The sequence below is a fragment of the Physeter macrocephalus genome, chromosome 16, assembly GCF_002837175.3.
Source record: "Physeter macrocephalus isolate SW-GA chromosome 16, ASM283717v5, whole genome shotgun sequence".
In the NCBI taxonomy this organism is placed as follows: domain Eukaryota; kingdom Metazoa; phylum Chordata; class Mammalia; order Artiodactyla; family Physeteridae; genus Physeter; species Physeter macrocephalus.
The window spans coordinates 45,015,630-45,036,002 of NC_041229.1; the positions used below are offsets into that span (position 1 = coordinate 45,015,630).

Consider the following 20,373-nt stretch of genomic DNA (forward strand, 5'->3'; position numbering starts at 1 on the left):
GGGTTCGAGCCCTGGTCTGGGAGGATCCCACATGCCGCGGAGCAACTGGGCCCGTGAGCCACAACTACTGAGCCTGCGCGTCTGGAGCCTGTGCTCCGCAACAAGAGAGCCCGCGATGGAGAGAGGCCCGCGCACCGCGATAAAGAGTGGCCCCCGCTTGCCACAACTAGAGAAAGCCCTCGCACAGAAACGAAGACCCAACACAAACACAGCAAAAATAAATAAATAAATTAATAAACTCCTACCCTCAACATCTTCTTTAAAAATAAATAAATAATAGCACATCGAGTGGCCTATCAATGAAATCCTCTCCTGACCTAGGGATGAGCATTCTTAGCACCGGGGGACAAACTGGTCATGAAATGCTTCCCAAATCTTGGTCAAAATTAAGACTGAAAGGGAGAGGATTATAAAATAAAGAATGTTGCCACCATCCAGTTCTACAAGAATCAAGTCATTAGCCACTGCAGTCGCTGGAATTCAGTGCCAACTCAGGATGAGACACTTTGTGCTCTGGGAAACTGACAGAGCTGGACCTCAGAGAGTTGGATGTTTTCAGGAGAAAATTTATGAACCCAGTTTCTTGCATCTTCCCATATTTAGAAAAAGCACCAAAACCATTAATTAAGATATCTGTTTCACGTGAATAGCGGTAACCTTCTACCAAGATGAGTGCTTGACTGCACGTACCCCTTTGCCAAAATCACATATATACTGGCCTCCCACTTCACCTCTTTGGAACAGTCCTCAGAGCTTTATGAAAGACTGCCTCCCAGGTTATAATCCTCAGGTTGGTGCAAATTAAAATTTCCATTTCTTTCTTAGATGCTATTGATTAAATTTTCATCAACATTCTCATTCTCCCACCTCTCTCAATATCCCTGACCATGTTTTTCTACCTAATTCATATCCATTCTTTGGGTGTCAGTCTAAATATCACTTCCTCAAGGAAATGTTCCTTAGCTCATCTGATAAAGTTAGAGTCCCTTTTTGTAAGCAGTTATAACACCCTGCTTCTACATAGCAGATATCAAATTTTAATTACATAATCTTTATTTAATGTTTATATTTTCTGCTATATTCTAAAGCTTCATGAGGGCAGGAATAATTTTTGTTTTACTTCTGTATATCCAGGGCCTAGTAAACTGTCTTGTTCATAACTGTATATCCAGGGCCTAGTAAACTGTCTTGTTCATAATGGAGGTTCAATAAATAGTTCTGTAATAAATGAACAAATTAAATGAAGATATAAAGACAATAAGCAATGTGATAAGCTAAAAGCAGAGAAGATAAAAACTTTTAGAATTCACAAAAGCATAGGTATATATAAATATATACATATATATACATGTGTATATATATAAATATATATACATGTATATATAATGTGACAGTACAGTTTTCAGCCAGGGCTTAGCTGATAGATAAGTCTTTAAACTATGTGCTATAAGGAATTCACTAATTTGAGCAAAATCAATTAAACACCAAATCTGTAATATACATATACATTTGAGGAGGTACTAAGAGTATAAGAAACAAAATAATATTCCATATATCAAGAGCTTACTGCTTATCAGGTTATCCATGCATTACCTTATACAGAGATGAATAAGACATGATACCAGCATGAGGAACACATCATTGAGAGGAGAAATGGTAATGGGTAATGCAAATAATTATCTCTAAATTAATGTGTAAACATTATCTCTAATTTAGGATAGAAGTAACTACAGTGAGTTTTAGAAAACAGAGAGCATGGGAGAAACTAGTTCTGTCTGGTAGGAACAGGAGAGATTCAAAGAGGTGGTATTAAGCTAGGCCTTGAGTTCAGAGGGTAGATAAGACAGAGTATAATTAAGGGTATTTTTGAGAAAAGTTGCCTGAAAAAAGGCATGAAGGTTTGAGAGTGGTTGGCATATTTCAGGAATGAATGAGTAGTCTGTTGCAAAAGGGAAGAGAATGGGGAAGTATTACAAGATAAAGGAGGAAAAATAAAATTGAGGTCAGATTATGGAAGTTTTAGCATATGATGCTAAAGAGTATGGACTTAGGGCTTCCCTGGTGGCACAGTGGTTAAGAATCTGACTGTCAATGCAGGGGACATGGGTTCAAGCCCTGGTCTAGGAAGAACCCACATGCCACAGAGCAACTAAGCCCCGAGCCCACGTGCCTAGAGCCCAGCTCCGCAACAAGAGAAGCCACCGCAATGAGAAGCCCGTGCACCACAATGAAGAGTAGCCCCCACTTGCCGCAACTAGAGCAAGCCCACGCACAGCAAGGAAGACCCAACACAACCAAAAATAAATAAATAAATAGTAAAAATAAATTGAAAAAAAAAGAGTATGGACTTGACAATATTCCATAAACTGTGTGGAGACTTCTAAAGTTTCTTTAAGTGAAAGACTGTGTGAGAGCAAATTTATGTTTTAGAAAGAGCTTCCCCTTTGATCCAAGTCCTTGTGATAACTACAAGCTTAAGAGGAGATCCCAATCAGAAAAAGGCTGGAATTGGTTAGGAACCACCATGGGTTTATATGCAGGATAAATATCACATGATTTTGGCATTCAAAGACAGCTGATTCCACGCTAATCTTTCACTCACATATCTGCACAAAGATCACAACTACCCTCAGCAATACTACCTTCACAAATCAAGAGTAAATATACAGTCATATATCCTCTCCCTTTCTTATACTGAAGAAGTCAGTATTCCAAGGTTCACAACTGTTAATAAATGTATTAGTTTTCATGTCTATATTCCCTACAGAATTGTAAAATCTTAAAAGATAGAATACAAATTTTGCATAATTTGAGCACATAAAATGAAATTAATATTTTCTCCTTAGATTTTTTTCTTTTTAAAAAAGAAAACATGTTTTTAGAATATTCAAGCAACCCGTTAGTTGCTTACCCCACTCGCCATTGAAAAGTACCCATGACACTTGCTTTAATGTATTATCATATTTTTTTATGCATAGACAGACATACCCACATATTTTCTTTGAGAAATAAGTTTGCCAGACTATGCATATTTTTAGCAATCTAACTATTTTTTAATTCAACAGACTATCATGGATAGTCAAGTTAATATTTGCAAATTTGACATATACTTTTTTTTCTTTTTCTTTTTTTTTTTTTTTTGCGGTACACGGGCCTCTCACTGCTGTGGCCTCCCCCATTGCGGAGCACAGGCCCTGGACGCGCAGGCTCAGTGGCCATGGCTCACGGGCCCAGCCGCTCCGCGGCACGAACCCGTATCCCCTGCATTGGCAGGCGGACTCTCAACCACTGTGCCACCAGGGAAGCCCCTGACATATACTTTTATAAATAACTATAAAATTATACAGTTTGAACATATAAATATACTATATAAATATAAACAAACTATTTTAAAATTAATGGACATTTAACTGGGTTTCTAACTATTAACTCAAAAATTACACTGCAGGGCTTCCCTGGTGGCGCAGTGGTTGAGAGTCCGCCTGCCGATGCAGGGGACACGGGTTCGTGCCCCGGTCCGGAAAGATCCCACATGCCGCAGAGTGGTTAGGCCAGTGAGCCATGGCCGCTGGGCCTGCGCGTCCGGAGCCTGTGCTCTGCAACGGGAGAGGCTACAACAGTGAGAGGCTCACGTACCGCAAAAAAAAAAAAAAAAAAAAAAAAAAAATTACACTGCAATAAATATTATTTGACTATATTTGCACACTTTCAAGTATTCATTCACGTGCTCATAATCACTACTCTTAGCATTGTGTCTGCCTTTTAAATTTTGATTTTTCCAAATCACTCTTCAAATCAGGTATATGAATTTATACTACCACAAAAGGTTTAATGGACTGCCCATGTTGCTACCTGTGCTGTCCACATGGGAGCCACTAGCCACATGTAGTTGCTTAAATTTAAATTAAATAGAATTAAAACATCAATTCTAAGTCACACTAGCCATTTTAAGTGATCAATAACCACTTGTGGTAATTGGCTGCCATATCAGACATCACAGATATAGACAATTTCAATCATCACAGAAGGTTCTATTGGATAGTGCCACTCAAAACAGCTAACACTGGATATTATAGATCTTTTATATTTTGGGCAATATAATAAATTTAATAAGGTCTCATTTTAAATTTTATGTTTTTATTCAAATTATAAGCATTTAAAATGTGTTAATGATTATATTTCTTTTAGTAAGTGGCTGTTCATAGTCTTTCTCCATTTTTCTATAGGATTGTTTGACTTTTATTATTAATATGCAAGATAGTTATTAAATGACAATATATCAGAGCAAGAATAATTTAAATATTACAGTGACATTATTTGACACATAAAAAGGTGTTTTGCTTCATAATAAGTGATAAATTATATATCTATTCATCCAAATAATTTTCTAAAGACCTTACATCAAGACTTGATTAAATAAACTTGTGAATATAAATAGAAAAAACACTGCTTTTCTTAAAGGATTAAATACATCTTAACTAAGCTTAACTTTATTCCCAGTTTTCCATAACTAGGAAGGCTTTATTGAATTGAAAGACAAAGAGGCTACATAAGTCCTCAAATATCTGGAAAAGGACCCTACAATAAAGATGATGTTGTAAAACCCTCTCCCTCAAAGTATAAGTAAATGTGTACATCTGTCTGGTGTAGATGTAGAAGTGTAGAAAAAAATCAAAACATGAATAGGATTTTAATGCTTTAGTTTTGTTTTTGTTTGTTTTTTTTTTTTTTGGCTGTGCCACGAGGCATGTGGGATCTTAGTTCCCCGACCAGGGATCAAACCCGCGCCTCCTGCGTTGCAAGTGCACAGTCTTAACCACTGGACCGCCAGGGAAGTCCCAATGCTTTAGCTTATTTTTTTTTAATTTTCCTCTTACTATATTTTTTTATTAAAATTTTTTTATTTATATTTTTATTGCATATATATAATATACAATATTTATGTTATATATTTACAGTGTGTGTGTGTATATATATATATAACAAAATTTACTCTTTTAACCATTTTTAAGTGTACAGTTTTGTGGCATTAGGTACCAATGCTTTAGTTTTAATAATCAGAATTTTGTGCTAAGAGTTACTAACAGCTGGGTGGAAAACAAACAATAACAATTTCAACATTTCTACAGCACTTTATAATTTTCAAAGAATTTCACATAAATCACTCTTGAGCCAGAACAGACTAAAGACAACAATTAAAGTTTTGGGAAAGCTTGAAAGTGCAGAGTTAGAAGGTTGAAAATTTAAGTTACAGAAAACAGGAAAGACTTTCTTGGAATCTTATCTTGGCCAACATGCAAGAAACAGAGGCTTGTTCTGATTGGTCCTGAGAGCACTCAACAGAGGCACTGCCATCCAGGATGTCAAGAAGTAACTGAGCCTTCTAGTTCTGAAGGCTAGAAAAGCACCAGAAGCACTGGGGGCACTCCCAAGGAAGTCAGGGGAGATGAGAAACGAGTCAACAGTTTAAAAGAAAAGTTCAAGCCTGGGATCAGAAAGAATGGACAGTATAACCCAACATGGAAGCTATAAAGGTTTTTAGACCTGTAAAATAATAATGATGGTGAAGATGATAATGATGATGATGACAGCCCCCTATGCTAGGTAGCCACACTTAATATTCACAACAATTTTATGAAAAATATAATAGCTTTGTCATTTTACAGAACTAGCTCAGAGGTGTAATACATTGCCAAAATCTAATCAGGAGCAGACCAGTGATTGTAATTAAAATCTTTTAACTTGAAGTTCTATGCCCATAACCACCACTCTCCTGCTTCTGGAGGAGTAAAGTAGGTTGGCATAACTTAATATTAACTTAATATCCTTAGGCACAACTGAAATGAGTGACAAGCCTGTCCTTTAATAAGTGAATATGCACAGTTTGAACTCCAAGATTCCAGATGCTGTTGGGAAGCAGTTTGAACCCTCTTTGGTGGACGTAAAAAAAAAACCCCATGGGTTCTGCAGAAGAAAAGGAGGAAGACCACACAGTCTAGGCTGTGGCCTCTGGCGGGGAGAAACCTGTTCTTCATTTAGGTGTTTTTCAGAGGCAGAATGTGTGGCGCTCTGTGTAAAGAATGGAAGCTTCTATTTAGGGGTGATCCCAGCCTCTCCATTAAACTCATGCCTCCTCTTTGCCTTTGCTCCCCTCACATCAAGTACCTCATCAGTGCCTGGTCCTGTGTTCTTTTAAACATCCTTCTTGTTTCCACCAAAATGTAAAGGGAAATTTGGGGACATATGAGGGAAGAAGAATTACTTGATCCTACCTAAGGAGAACCAACTGAGGATGTCCAGGGTTGTGGTAACAGCAAGCAAGGAAAACTTGCAACACAGAGTTCATCCCCACTTGACTCCCGTACTTGGGTGGTGATGCATCTACTATCACAGTGAGATGGCATCACTCACTAGTGTTGCTTGACACCCTTACTGACAGCCTGTCAGGTGAGTCCCGGATGTGAACCCTCAGGCTTTATTTTCTCTGAATTTCCTCAAATATAAATTTGAGATATGTATCTAGCTGGAGGTTTTGGAGGATTAAACATAATGATTATATAATCATTAATCAAGTTCCTGAATTGTAAGAGGCAATTTAGAGTTGATTTTCTTTTTAAAGTAGTAGTGAATCATATCCTCCTAACAAAATCTCTCTGATCTTACCTTTCTCATTGGTAATATAAGGATACTAATACTGTAGTGTTATTGTGAGAATGAAAGTAGGTGTATATGCAAAGTGCTTGGTTAGTAGGAGATACCCAGGAAGTAAAAGGTATCCATGTAACTGATTCCCTTCTAGAGTAGACCATTCACTGAGAAAGGGTACATATATCCTAAATGCTCACCTATAGGGCAATAATTATGTCCATTTTGGGACTTCTTTTTGATGGAATATTCAAAATAATAATTATTAAATTAGGTAATAAAATGTTAGGAAAAATAATAGCAGGTATGAGCTCTATGTAAGAGTTAAGAAAAACATGTGTGCACACAGTCTGTTAGCTCCATGAGAGCAGATATATATGTGTGTGTGTGTGTGTGTGTGTGTGTGTGTGTGTGTGTGTAAGCAGAGATGTGTGTATTTGCATTATACTGTAGTTGTTTGGCAAAGTTCATGGCATAGATAAAGTATTCAACTAATATATGTGGGGGGAATAAAGAAACATAGTGAAATTTTAAAAATTACTTTAAATGCATTAAGGTTGAAATTTTGCTTTAAATGTTTTCTTTGAGCTTAAAATATAAAAATTCGGGTGATAAAACCCATTGCCTCATAGAATATTAGAGATAGCCCTCATTTAGAAGATTGTGGTGCATGCATCTCAGCTTCCCCTACCCTCCACCTTAAAGCAACGATTGTTAAGAGCTTTCTGGTTATCTCAGACAGACAATTTATTTCTTTGTATATAAAAACCTGAAATTACACATATTATTTTATCAGGTAACTTTTCATATCATGCATTATATCCACCTTTCCATGTCTATATGTAAAGCTCTATCTTATTCTTTTTTGAACAGCTCCAAAAATGTCCATAGTACCCATTTTCCTTAATTTACTTAACCACTCTTCTATTAGTCACCATTTCACTATTATAAGCAATGCTATAATGAACCCATAACCCATGGAAGTGCAGTGTCAAAGCACTACATGTACTTAAAATTTTTATCAATATCGTCAATTGCTCTTAAGAAAGCCTATTTCCATTGTTGTGCCCATCAATAATACAGCAAGGTACCTATTTTCCAACATCTTAACCCAGAGTGGATATGATCAGTCTCTTTATTACAATTTTATCACCTTTATAAGCAAGAATTGATATCTCATTTTAATATGCATTTTGAATTAATTGGTAAAAATTAAACTATTTTTATTTCACTTAAACTGCTTATTCATATCTGTGGTTCATTTTTCTATCAGATTTTCTTTCATTATTAATGAAGAATATATATCTGTTCAAAAGGAAGATTGAAATGAACTCACTAAAGAGCCCTGTTAAATATAAGTCTTTTCCCGGGAGAAATAAATCATTTACAGCTGGGGAGTAAAGAAAAGTCCAAAGGGGAGCAGAAAAGATTCAATTTGACAATTATAGCAAGAGCTAGCTTTGAGCTTATTCCTTCCCTAAAAGCAGAGAAACCCTCCTGTGCTTGAAAACAAGCAGAAAGTTGAGGATTGGACTGGGCTCTCAGTTTGCTACTGGGGAAGGAAGCTTCTACCAATGTTTCAGGTACTTCAGGTTGAAGAGATGTCAGTTCATCCACTCATTAGGTAATTTCTAGTTAATAGGGATACTACAGGACAAAACAGCTGTGACTTAGTCCTCAAAAGCTGGGGAGAAAGATAATTAGAATTCTTCTTTCCCTTTTTCCTTTTCTTCAGTAGAGGTTGGGCCATAAGGGCAGGTGGATGAATGAAGAGCAAAGGTGGACAGGGCTAAACATACAGACTGATAAATTTGGGGAAACTTGTCAGAGTGGGGAGAGACAAGATGCAGAGCTGGTGAACATGTTTGGGTTATTAACAAACATAATAATGGTAAAATAGTTCCTAAACTATAATTCTTTTATCTAGTTATTTTAAATTATTAATTACTTAGCAAAGTTAATCGAAAACAGTTCCTGCATTATTTTTCTCTTATCTGGTTACGTTTTCTTTGGGTTAAACATCCATGTTTTCCTCATCTCCATTCCAGAGATGCTGATGTTTACATTCAAGAAGTAGACAACTCTTAAAACAGTATTAATCTACGTAGCTGTATTAATTTGTCAGAAAAAAAACAATAGATGCTTGGTGCTTTCCATGCTTGGAAGAAATAAGCCTGTTTCTATCTACTCCTAAAAATGTAAAATGTTTTAAAAGGTCTTATAAATTACTAACATAAAATAAATTTCTAAATTTAAAACTGTGATTTCAGCATACCAAAACTAAGAGAATAAACTTAGTCCAATTCTCTACTTTTAGAGAGAAGAAAGCAAGGCACAAAAATTTAAAATATTTTCCCATATAAAAACATCCTACTTCTTTCTTTCAAACCCTTCATTTGTACAAGAAAAGGTGAAGCAAAAGAAAACAAATAAGTTAAAGGGAAATTCATACTGGGTTTGGGTGGCATGTATATTTTGATTGGGCATGTGGAGAGCTTTGTCAGCATCTACAGAAACCATTTCCTCTTTTCTTAAAGCCACTCCAGTGTCAGTTTACTCTTCCCCTGGATCACTACCCCACCTTCCAGAGCTGCTCAGCCCCTCTCACAGCCACAGTACACCCCTGTGAGCTTATGGGATCTATTGGGGTGGTATTTGCTCTCATTTCACAACAAAGAAAGTTAAAAATGACTCCACTCACCAAAAGGTGAGAGATCTTGCAGTTTTGGGAGCACTGCCGGACTGATTTTGAAGTTTTCCCTATGAAAGAGATACTTGTTAAATAATAGAAATATTTCTTAAACTGTTACAGATTCTCAAGGGATAATATGCACAGGGAAATAGAAGCTCACAATAATGTTAGATAATGTTAGATTTTTCAGGTTTTGGAGAATAGGGAAGTTTAATTTCATTTTTATACAATAAAAATTTGGGTGCATAAGGCATGTGGTATAATGAAAGAGATGAGAATTGGACACTGACCTGGAGTGAATGCTTACCACTATTTACAAGCTGGGGGCTGTCTGTAAAGTGGTAACATGTACATTGTTACACTTATTTCAGGTTTTTATGAGGACTGCATCTTTTAAAAATTAATACAAAATATCTGAATTAGCAGGTACTATCCTATTTGTGCTGAGATTCAAATAACAAAATTTCAAATGGCTGGAATTTTGTTAAGTCTTTATACAGGGAATTATCATTCCTAAATCTAATTCAGAGACTTTCATGATTACAAAATACTCTTTCCTGATTATCCTAAGCCACATCTGACTCACACAGAACAGTTAAGTCAAGGCAGACCCAGTGAGGCAGGGTGACTTAGCCAAGATCACCAGCTAGATGGTAGTTAAGTTGGGCCTGAAATCTGGTTTTCCTCACTCCTGAGCAGAGAATACCAAAAGCTGCTTCTCAAAGATGGTATGCAATAGTCCTTTCCACCTTTTCAAATATAAAATAACCACTTTAAATAATTTTTAAAATGTCACTGACAACCTCCATTTCACCTCTATCTTATTAGCCATACCTTTAGAGTTAGTTGCTAAAGAACATACATTTTGGGACTTCCCTGGTGGCGCAGTGGCAGTGGTTAAGAATCTGCCTTCCAGTGCAGGGGACGCAGGTTCGAGCCCTGGTCCAGGAAGATCCCACATGCCACGGAGCAACTAAGCCTGTGTGCCACAACTACTGAGCCTGTGCTCTTGAGCCCGCAAGCCACAACTACGGAAGCCCGTGCGCCCTAGAACCCGTGTGCCGCAACTACTGAGCCCACGCACCGCAACTACTGAAGCCTGTGTGCTCTAGGGCCTGTGTGCCACAACTACTGAGCTCGCATGCTGCAACTACTGAAGCCCACGCACCTACAGCCTGTGGTCCGCAACAAGAGAAGCCACCGCAATGAAAAGCCCGCGAAGAGTAGTACGAAGAGTAGCTCCCGCTTGCCGCAACTAGAGAAAGCCCACAGCAATGAAGATCCAACGCAGCCAAAAAAACAAAAAACAAAAAACCATTTTGACTAAACATTTCTATAAATTGCCTCACAAATTTGTATCTTATTAATTACAACAGGATCTATTAATACACACATATGAAAAAGAGCATGCAAATGAATATGTGACATATTACCTATTCACATACATATTGATGCATTTTGCTCCCTACATCCCATTAAATAACTTCATATGATTTGTATTTGGAAATTATGGTAATACAGTTCTTCTTTTTTTTTTTAAAGAACATGTTGTTGAAGGCACGGAGGGCAGATTCTTGGAAGAAATATGAGGAAGGTCGATGCTGTTTATTTTGCTCCATTTCCCCTTTCCTCCTGTCTACTCTCAGGAAACCTCCCACACCTGAGGGCTCTCCTGCTATGATGCTCTCTCTGCACTACTTTACCCAACTCTGAATCCTCTTTTCATCCCTTTTCCTAGTATCACTAAGGGGTTGTAGAGGAAAAATAATCTTAGTCAACAGTGAAATTAGAAATGATTTAAAAATTTTTTTTGGTGGAGAGATTATGATTTAGGCATGTTTTGTTGTAGTTTTCAGAAATGTTTGCATATTAACCAGGGGGAGTTCAAGTCAATAACCCTTTATTAAAACCTAATCCAAGCCTGTATAGTACTAGTTATGGGTGTCCCTCCCCACATATGGAATAATAACATGACAGAATTTAAAGTAGACTAGAGATTAGATAGCCGACTAGTCTTGAACTGTCATTTAATAGAAACAGGAGCCCAGAGAAGTTGTTACAACTAATTAGTGGCAGAAACTTCCCTAGATTGGCTAACACTTATGGGTCACTATGTAGCCAACTTTCCATTTTTCACTCTACTATGAGTATTATGTGCTTGTTATAATAATCTTTGCTGAAACAACACTAAGAGTTATTATCAGTTAAAATGATAAAAATAATGAAAGTAACGGCTTTGAGGAGACAATTCTCCACGGCATTTCTATACATCTTGTGATAGATTACCTTTTCAAGATTGTTCTCTTGGCAAAAATCCTTGGAAGCTAGAAATACTGTCTCCCTAGAGCCCGAAGAACAGACTTGTTTGCTGGCCAGGATAGTAAAGATGAGATGATTCCCTCTTCTTCCTGGAGACATTCCAGACAATAAAGATAATATCTTTCTTTGGAGGAGAGGTGAAGCTGATTTGCCAGTAACCCTACAAAAGATCAGGATATCCTCATCTGAGAGTTCCTCAGCTGTGATCCAGATCCACGGCGTGAGCAGTATTTACCTGGACCCACCCCTGCCCTGCCCCTGCTTCTTTTAGTACTATAAAATAAATTATAACAATTTTAAAAATATTATTACAAACTCTTCATAAACAGTCTTTTATTAGCTGTATGTATTTCCTAACAGCACACACTATATTTCTGCTCATCTCTGTATAGGCATTTTTTCCCTGATTTTCCTGTTACAGATGCACTTTAATATCTTTGTCCTTAAATTTTTTCTGTGTTTTGTAAGATTTTTGGCAGGATAGATATCCAGATATGAAATTGTGGAATCAAAGGCTAGAAACATTTTTTGAGATTCTTATTTCATGTTATCAAAACACTTTCCAAAATGTTTGAATCAATTTACATTCTCACTAGCCATGTTACACTGTTTTCATAACTAATCTTTCACTTCTTCCCCATCACTCATCATGACAGCTATTCTGAACTTTTTATACTTCCTCAAATTCTTCCTGCCTTTCTGTATGTTGCTGCCATATACAACTCTTACCCTGGAGATCTCAGCTTATGTGTCATTTTCTCAGAGAATTCTTTCCTGACTCCCAAACTACCATGTACTACCATTACATCTGATACTTCCCTTTGTGATATGTATCCACATGTAGCTGTTTAATTTTTTTTTTTCTTGGCTTGAATTTAAGCTCCAGGAAAGCAGCAATCTCATTTGGCATGTTCTCCACTGAAGCCCTGGTGTTAGAACAGAGCTTGACACACAGTAAGCACTTAATAAATATTTCTTGAATCAATCTTTTCAAATTTCATAACAATCCAGTGAAGTTTCAAGGGAAGAATCACAGGGATAGTTTGAATTGATCTCCTCAAGATCACCACGTGAGGGGCTTCCCTGGTGGCGCAGTGGTTAAGAATCTGCCTGCCAATGCAGCGGACATGATTTCGAGCGCTGGGCTGGGAAGATCCCACATGCCGCGGAGCAACTAAGCCTGTGTGCCACAACTACTGAGCCTGCGCTCTAGAGCGCATGTGCCACAACTACTGAGCCCATGTGCCACAATTACTGACGCCCACATGCCTAGAGCCTGTGCTCCGCAACAAGAGAAGCCACCACAATGAGAAGCCTGCGCACCGCAACGAAGAGTAGCCCCCACTCACCACAACTAGAGAAAGCCCACACGCAGCAACAAAGACCCAACGCAGCCAAAAATAAAATAAATAAATTTATTAAAAAAAAAAAAGATCACCCCATGAGTTAGTGGCACAGATATAATTATAACCCAGCTTTCCTGGCTTCTGGCAGATACAGGAAATACAATCAATGCTTCAGGAAATTTTTGAATATTTTTATCATTAAAAATAACATATCTCATGCAAGTTGAGATCTTAATTAGAGATAATCATAGAGATTGTCTAAATATATTACTGTCTCTGTAGAGATGTATCATAATACCTCTGAATCAATTATTTCCCTATTAATGGATTCAGCTGAACCAAATCAGGAATTATATATAGAGGGAACAATTGTTTTCCTGGTCTTCTAGGGAGCCAGAATGTTGAACTTAACATTGTACAGGAAATGAAATTATACTTTCTTTTGACTTTGAGACATGTCATGTGAATCATGCGCAAATGACCTCTTTTTTATTGAGCTCTTGCAATTATGCAACAGGTCTGCTGTCTATAGCCTAAGTTTTTCAAAGAAAAATCAATAAAGAAATTCAAACATGGTACAATAATTCCTGTTCCTACTTATTCAGGTTCTAAGCAACTAGAAAGTTCAAGCTGTGGTAATGCATCTGCTTCCTTTTATAAGGATATGCAAATGATAGCTTGATATGAGAAATTTATTTTTTAAGGCAACGCTCAGCATGTGCCACATTGTGGTATACTGGTATAATGGAACAGGACAGGTTCAAGATGCTACTCAATCTATATCTTAGAACCACAAAATATGAGCCAATGCTTGTAGTAATGTCCATCAGGAATGGTCATGCTGCAGTCTCAGGTAGCTCTCAGTTCTCTAGAGGATTTCAGGACTGTCAACTCCAGGTTTCTGAACAGTTTTGCAAAGAGCTGGGGTCTCTGCCCTGAACCCAAGAAACAGAACACCAATTTGGCAAGTGGTCCTGGAAGCAGAAGCTAAAATTGTTTCTGACTTGGGGATGGCTGAAGCAAAAACTCATTCGTCAAATTTTAGACACTCAAAATTTCCTCTTCCTCGCTTTCAACATAGTATTAACTTTCTTGGTCCTCCTTCTGATTCTCTTAATTTTTCCTTCATGAACTCCTGTTCTTTAGCTTAGCCCTTACATTTTTGCTAATTGTTAAGCTGTCTTCAGCCTCTTCCCTCCACTTTCCCCTGTGTTCTACAGGCTTGCTTTGGGTGACCTCTACTCCCACGTCAACTCTCATTTATTTGGTGAGGACTAATAAAAACTATATTCATCCAATATCTAAAGTAGTCTGAATACCCTTGCAGCTATTCTCATTGCCTGTCTATGCCCTGAATAGAGTAGATGCCCAATAAATATGTTTTATTGATCTGAATGACTGAATGACCCCTTCCCAGAGTAAGCAATATTTCCAGCTTATTACTAGATATCTCCATTCTGACATCCCACAGGTACTTGAAATACATGTCTCCATGTGTCTTTACTTTCTTTCCAAAACACCTACTCTACCATCATTTCCTATTACTTCGTGGCTGCAACACTAGTACCATGCTGAATATATATTTATTAAATAAATACAGTTTCTATAGTTAAAGAAGTATTATGGTTTTTATTTATGGACAATTATTTATTCAGAATATCCCCTTAAGTCTGCATATAACTAAGGCAGTGTGGTACAGTGGGAAGAACTGGGTACTGGGACTCAGACATACTTTGGGAATCAGCCAAGCTTTCTAGCTCAGCCACTTAAAATGTATGACATTTACCATGATACTTAATCTCTCTTTTCTAAATACTTTTTCATTTCTAAAATGAATTGAATAATACCAACCTTATGTGCAGCTGTAGGGCACAGACAGTATGTACATGTACATAGTGTCTACACATAGTAGACATTCAATAAATGGTAACTGTTATCATAACAAGTAATTACATCTAAACATTTTGCCTCTCTCCATGTCCTCATTTTTCATTCAATATATCTGTTCTTCTTAGTTCACTACTAATACTCATCAGTATTCTGTATTCTACACTGTTGAGAAGGCCTGTTAAAATCATAAAAATCAGGGAGGAAAAAATATATTAAATGAAAATCCTAAAGCACCTAATAGCAGTGTGAATTTGCATTTCAAGCATTCTCTCCCTCTAAACTTAATCTTAACTAGGTCTTGGAACAAGACAACACCCAGAGGGGCAAGTAGGAAAAGGTACTTTTGAGGTTGCAGGCCTAAGTAGAATTTCTAGAGGAGAGGGCTATTGTGGGACACCTACGAATAGACAAAAAGCATAGGTTTCAAAGTAGATAAAATATGCTTACATGGAAATGTACCAAATAACAATGCAATTAAAATATTAAGAACAAAAGAGATAAATGAGAAGTTTATTAGAATAAAGTTACCTTGAGATATTTCAATTGATCTTTTAGAACTGAAAGATGTAATAGACAAAAAATTAAGCATGGTCATAGAGCGACTTAATCACTTTCAGTGTATATCAAAGTTCTTTTGAGTAGAGAAAATGTAATTTTTAAATGTTTCTTTTATAAAACTCATCCATACATTAAGCCAGAAAGACATTATTAAAAAAATTTTAAATGCTGATATTATACATGCCATATTCTTCAAACATAATCTAATAAAAAGAAGAAAACAAACTAATATAACTAGGTAAAATAAGAAGTGAACTCCTAAATAACCTATGGAATCAACTGGAAATCAAACCTAAATTATAAACTCTTTAAATTACAAAGACAAAAAAAGGATGTCATGTAATAACTTGTGGGATACAGTTGAAGCTTGCCTCAGAAGAAAACTGTGAGGCTAATACACCTTTATTATTAAAGGAAAAGACTGAAAATTAGGTGCTAAGTACTCATACTAACAAAATTAAGAAAAGAAAAATAAAACGAACCAGATAAAGTAGGAACAAAAAATTTTTCCAAATAAAAGATGAAATCAGTTAAACAATAAACAAAGATGTTCAGATGGATGAATATATCCAAAATTGGTTACTTGAAAGTAATATCCCAAATTTAATTTCACTGAATGCTCCATTAAGTTAAAAAAACAGTAGAGAGGAGATTGGTTCAAGATGTCAGAGTAGAAGGACGTGCACTCACTCCTTCTTGTGAGAGAACTGGAATCACAAATAACTGCTGAACGATCATCAACAGGAAGACACTGGAACTCACCAAAAAACGATACCCCACATCCAAAGCCAAAGGAGAAGCTGCAATGTGATGGCGGGAGGGGCAAAATCACGATAAAATCAAATCCTATAACTGCTGGGTGGGTGACTCACAAACTGGAGAAAACTTATACCACAGAAGTCTACCCACTAGAGTGAAGGTACTGAGCCCCACGTCAGGCTTCCCAACCTGGGGGTCTGGCAACGGGAGGAGGAATACCCAGAGAATCGGACTTTGAAGGCCAGCGGGGTTTGATTGCGAGACTTCGACAGGACTGGGGGAAACAGAGACTCCAATCTTGGAGGGCACACACAAAGTCTTGTGTGCACCAGGACCCAGGGGGAATGAGCAGTGACCCCATAGGAGACTGAACCAGACCTACCTGCCAGTGTTGGAAGGCCTCCCGCAGAGGCGGGGGGTGGATGTGGCTCACCGTGGGGACAAGGACACTGGCAGCAGCAGTTCTGGGAAGTATTCCTTGGCGTGAGCCCTCCTGGAGTCTGCCATTAGCCCCACCAAAGAGCCTGTAGGCTGCAGTGCTGGGTCACGTCAGGCTAAACAACCAACAAGGAGGGAAGACAGCCCCACCCATCAGCAGACAAGAGGATTAGAGTTTTACTGAGCTCTGCCCACCAGAGCAATACCCACCAATCCCTCCCATCAGGAACCTTGCACAACCCTCTTAGATAGCCTCAACCAACAGAGGGCAGAGAGCAGAAGCAAGAAGTACTACAATCCTGCAGCCTGCAGCAAGAAAACCACAATCACAGAAAGATAGACAAAATGAAAAGGCAGAAGATTATGTCCCATATGAAGGAACAAGATAAAACCCCAGAAAAACAACTAAATGAAGTGGAGATAGGCAACCTTCCAGAAAAAGAATTCAGAATAATGATAGTGAAGATGATCCAGGACCTTGGAAAAAGAATGGAGGCTAAGATCAAGAAGATGCAAGAAATGTTTAACAAAGACCTAGAAGAATTAAAGAACAAACAAACAGAGATGAACAATACAATAACTGAAATGAACAGAATAACTGAGGCAGAAGAACAGATAAGTGACCTGGAAGACAGAATGGTGGAAATTACTGCCACGGAACAGAATAAAGAAAAAAGAATGAAAAGAAATGAAGACAGTCTCAGAGACCTCTGGGACAAAATTAAACACAACAACATTCGCATTATAGGAGTCCCAGAAGGAGAAGAGAGAGAGAAAGGACCCGAGAAAATATTTGAGGAGATTATAGTCGAAAACTTCCCTAACATGGGAAAGGAAATAGCCACCCAAGTCCAGGAAGCACAGAGAGTCCCAGGTAGGATAAACCCAAGGAGAAACATGCCAAGACACATAGTAATCAAATTGACAAAAATTAAAGACAAAAAAAATTATTGAAAGCAACAAGGGAAAAATGACAAACAACATACAAGGGAACCCATAAGGTTAACAGCTGATCTTTCAGCAGAAACTCTGCAAGCCAGAAGGGAGTGGCATGATATATTTAAAGTGATGAAAGGGAAGAACCTGCAACCAAGAATTCTCTACCCAGCAAGGCTCTCATTCAGATTTAACAGAGAAATGAAAAGCTTTACAGACAAGCAAAAGCTAAGAGAATTCAGCACTAGCAGACCAGCTTTGCAACAAATGCTAAAGGGCCCCCTCTAGGCAGGAAAGAGACTAGCAACTTAAAACAACTTTGTACATATATAGATTGCTATATCAAAACCTCATGGGAACAGCAAACCCCAAAACTACAATAGATACACACACACACAAAAAGCAACCCAAACACAACACTAAAGATGGTCATCAAACCACAAGAGAAGAGAACAAAAGAGGAAGGAAAGAAAAAAGATCTACAAAAAACCCCAAAACAATTAAGAAAATGGCAATAAGAACACACATATTGATAATTACCTTAAATGTAAATGGATTAAATTCTCCTAGCAGACCAGCTTTGCAACAAATGCTAAAGGGCCCCCTCTAGGCAGGAAAGAGACTAGCAACTTAAAACAACTTTGTACATATATAGATTGCTATATCAAAACCTCATGGGAACAGCAAACCCCAAAACTACAATAGATACACACACACACAAAAAGCAACCCAAACACAACACTAAAGATGGTCATCAAACCACAAGAGAAGAGAACAAAAGAGGAAGGAAAGAAAAAAGATCTACAAAAAACCCCAAAACAATTAAGAAAATGGCAATAAGAACACACATATTGATAATTACCTTAAATGTAAATGGATTAAATGCACCAAGCAAAAGACACAGACTGGCTGAATGGATACGAAGACAAGACCCGTATATATGCTGTCTACAAGAAACCCACCTCAGACCTAGGGACGCATACAAACTGAAAGTGAGGGGATGGAAGAAGGTATTCCATGCAAATGGAAATCAAAAGAAAGCTGGAGTAGCAATAGTCATATCAGAAAAAACAGACTTAAAAATAAAGATTGTTACAAGAGACAACGAAGGACACTACATAATAATCAAGGGACAAATCCAAGCAGAAGATATAACAATTGTAAACATAATATGCACCCAACATAGGAGCACCTCTATACATAAGGCAACACTAACAGGCATAAAGGGAGAAATCTACAGTAACACAATGATAGTGGGGGACTTTAACACCCCACTTTCATCAATGGACAGATCATCCAGACAGAAAATCAATAAGGAAACACAGGCCTTAGATGACACATTAGACCAGATGGACTTAATTGATATTTATAGAGCACTCCATCCAAAAGCAGAATACACATTCTTCTCAAATGCACACGGAATGTTCTCCAAGACTGACCACATCCTGGGCCAGAAAGCAAGCCTCAGTAAATTTAAGAAAATTGAAATAATATCAAGCATCTTTTCCAACCACAATGCTATGAGATTAGAAATAAACTACAAGAAAAAAACTATAAAAAACACAAACAAGTGGAGGGTAAACAATATGCTACTAAATAACCAATGGATCACTGAAGAAATCAAAGAGGAAGTCAAAAAATACCTGGAGACAAATGAAAATGAAAGCACAATGATCCAAAACTTATGTAATACAGCAAATGCAGTTCTAAGAGGAAAGTTTATAGCAATACAATCTTACCTCAGGAAACAAGAAAAACTTCAAATAAACAACCTAACCTTACACCTAAAGCAACTGGAGAACAAAGAACAAACAAAAACTAAAGTTAGCAGAAGGAAAGAAATCATAAAGATCAGAGCAGAAATAAATGAAGAGACAAAGAAGACAATAGCAAAGATCAAAGAAACGAAAAGCTGGTTCTTTGAAAAGATAAATAAAATTGATAAACCTTTAACCAGAATCATCAAGAAAAAAAGGGAGAGGACTCAAATCAATAAAATTAGAAATGAAAACAATAGCAAAGATCAAAGAAACGAAAAGCTGGTTCTTTGAAAAGATAAATAAAATTGATAAACCTTTAACCAGAATCATCAAGAAAAAAAGGGAGAGGACTCAAATCAATAAAATTAGAAATGAAAAAGGAGAAGTTACAACCGACACCACAGAAATACAAAGGATCATAAGAGACTACTATATGCAACTGTATGCCAATAAAATGGACAACCTGAAAGAAAAGGACATGTTCTTAGAAAGGTACAGTCCCCTAAGACTGAACCAGGAAGAATTAGAAAATATGAAGAGACCAATCACAAGCACTGAAATTGAAACTGAAATTTTAAAACTCCCAACAAACAAAAGTCCAGAACATGATGGCTTCCAGGTGAATTCTATCAAACATTTAGATAAGAGCTAACACCTATCTTTCTCAAACTCTTCCAAAATATAGCAGAGGGAGGAACACTCCCAAACTCATTCTATGAGGCCACCATCTCCCTGATGCCAAAACCAGACAAAGTGGTCACAAAAAAATAAAACTACAGGCCAATAACACTGATGAACATAGGTGCAAAAATCCTCAACAGAATACTAGCAAACAGAATCGAACAGCACATTAAAAAGATCATACACCATGATCAAGTGGGGTTTATCCCAGGAATGCAAGAATTCTTCAGTATACGCAAATCAATCATGTGATACACCATATTAACAAACTGAAGGAGAAAAACCATATGATCATCTCAACAGATGCAGAAAAAGCTTCTGACAAAATTCAACACCCATTTATGATAAA

General features: G+C 37.3%; 1 long non-coding RNA gene across 9 annotated transcripts in view; it reads right to left on the reverse strand.

Moving 5' to 3' along the window:
* The window catches only part of LOC114487968 (uncharacterized), a 93,141-nt gene that overhangs the window by 51,462 nt on the left and 21,306 nt on the right, over positions 1-20,373 (reverse strand). For 3 of the 9 annotated variants that reach the window (XR_008619552.1, XR_008619554.1, XR_008619550.1), the window contains exons 2-3: positions 11,624-11,745; positions 10,506-10,592 (exon numbers count right to left, since the gene is read on the reverse strand). The exons of 2 other annotated variants lie outside the window; for them this stretch is intronic. This is a non-coding gene — a long non-coding RNA (uncharacterized lncRNA). Of the gene's footprint in view, positions 1-9,346; positions 9,406-10,505; positions 10,593-11,623; positions 11,746-20,373 lie in introns of all 9 variants that reach the window. 4 more of the 9 variants (XR_008619551.1, XR_003683533.2, XR_008619553.1 and 1 more) reach the window with 4 other exon arrangements.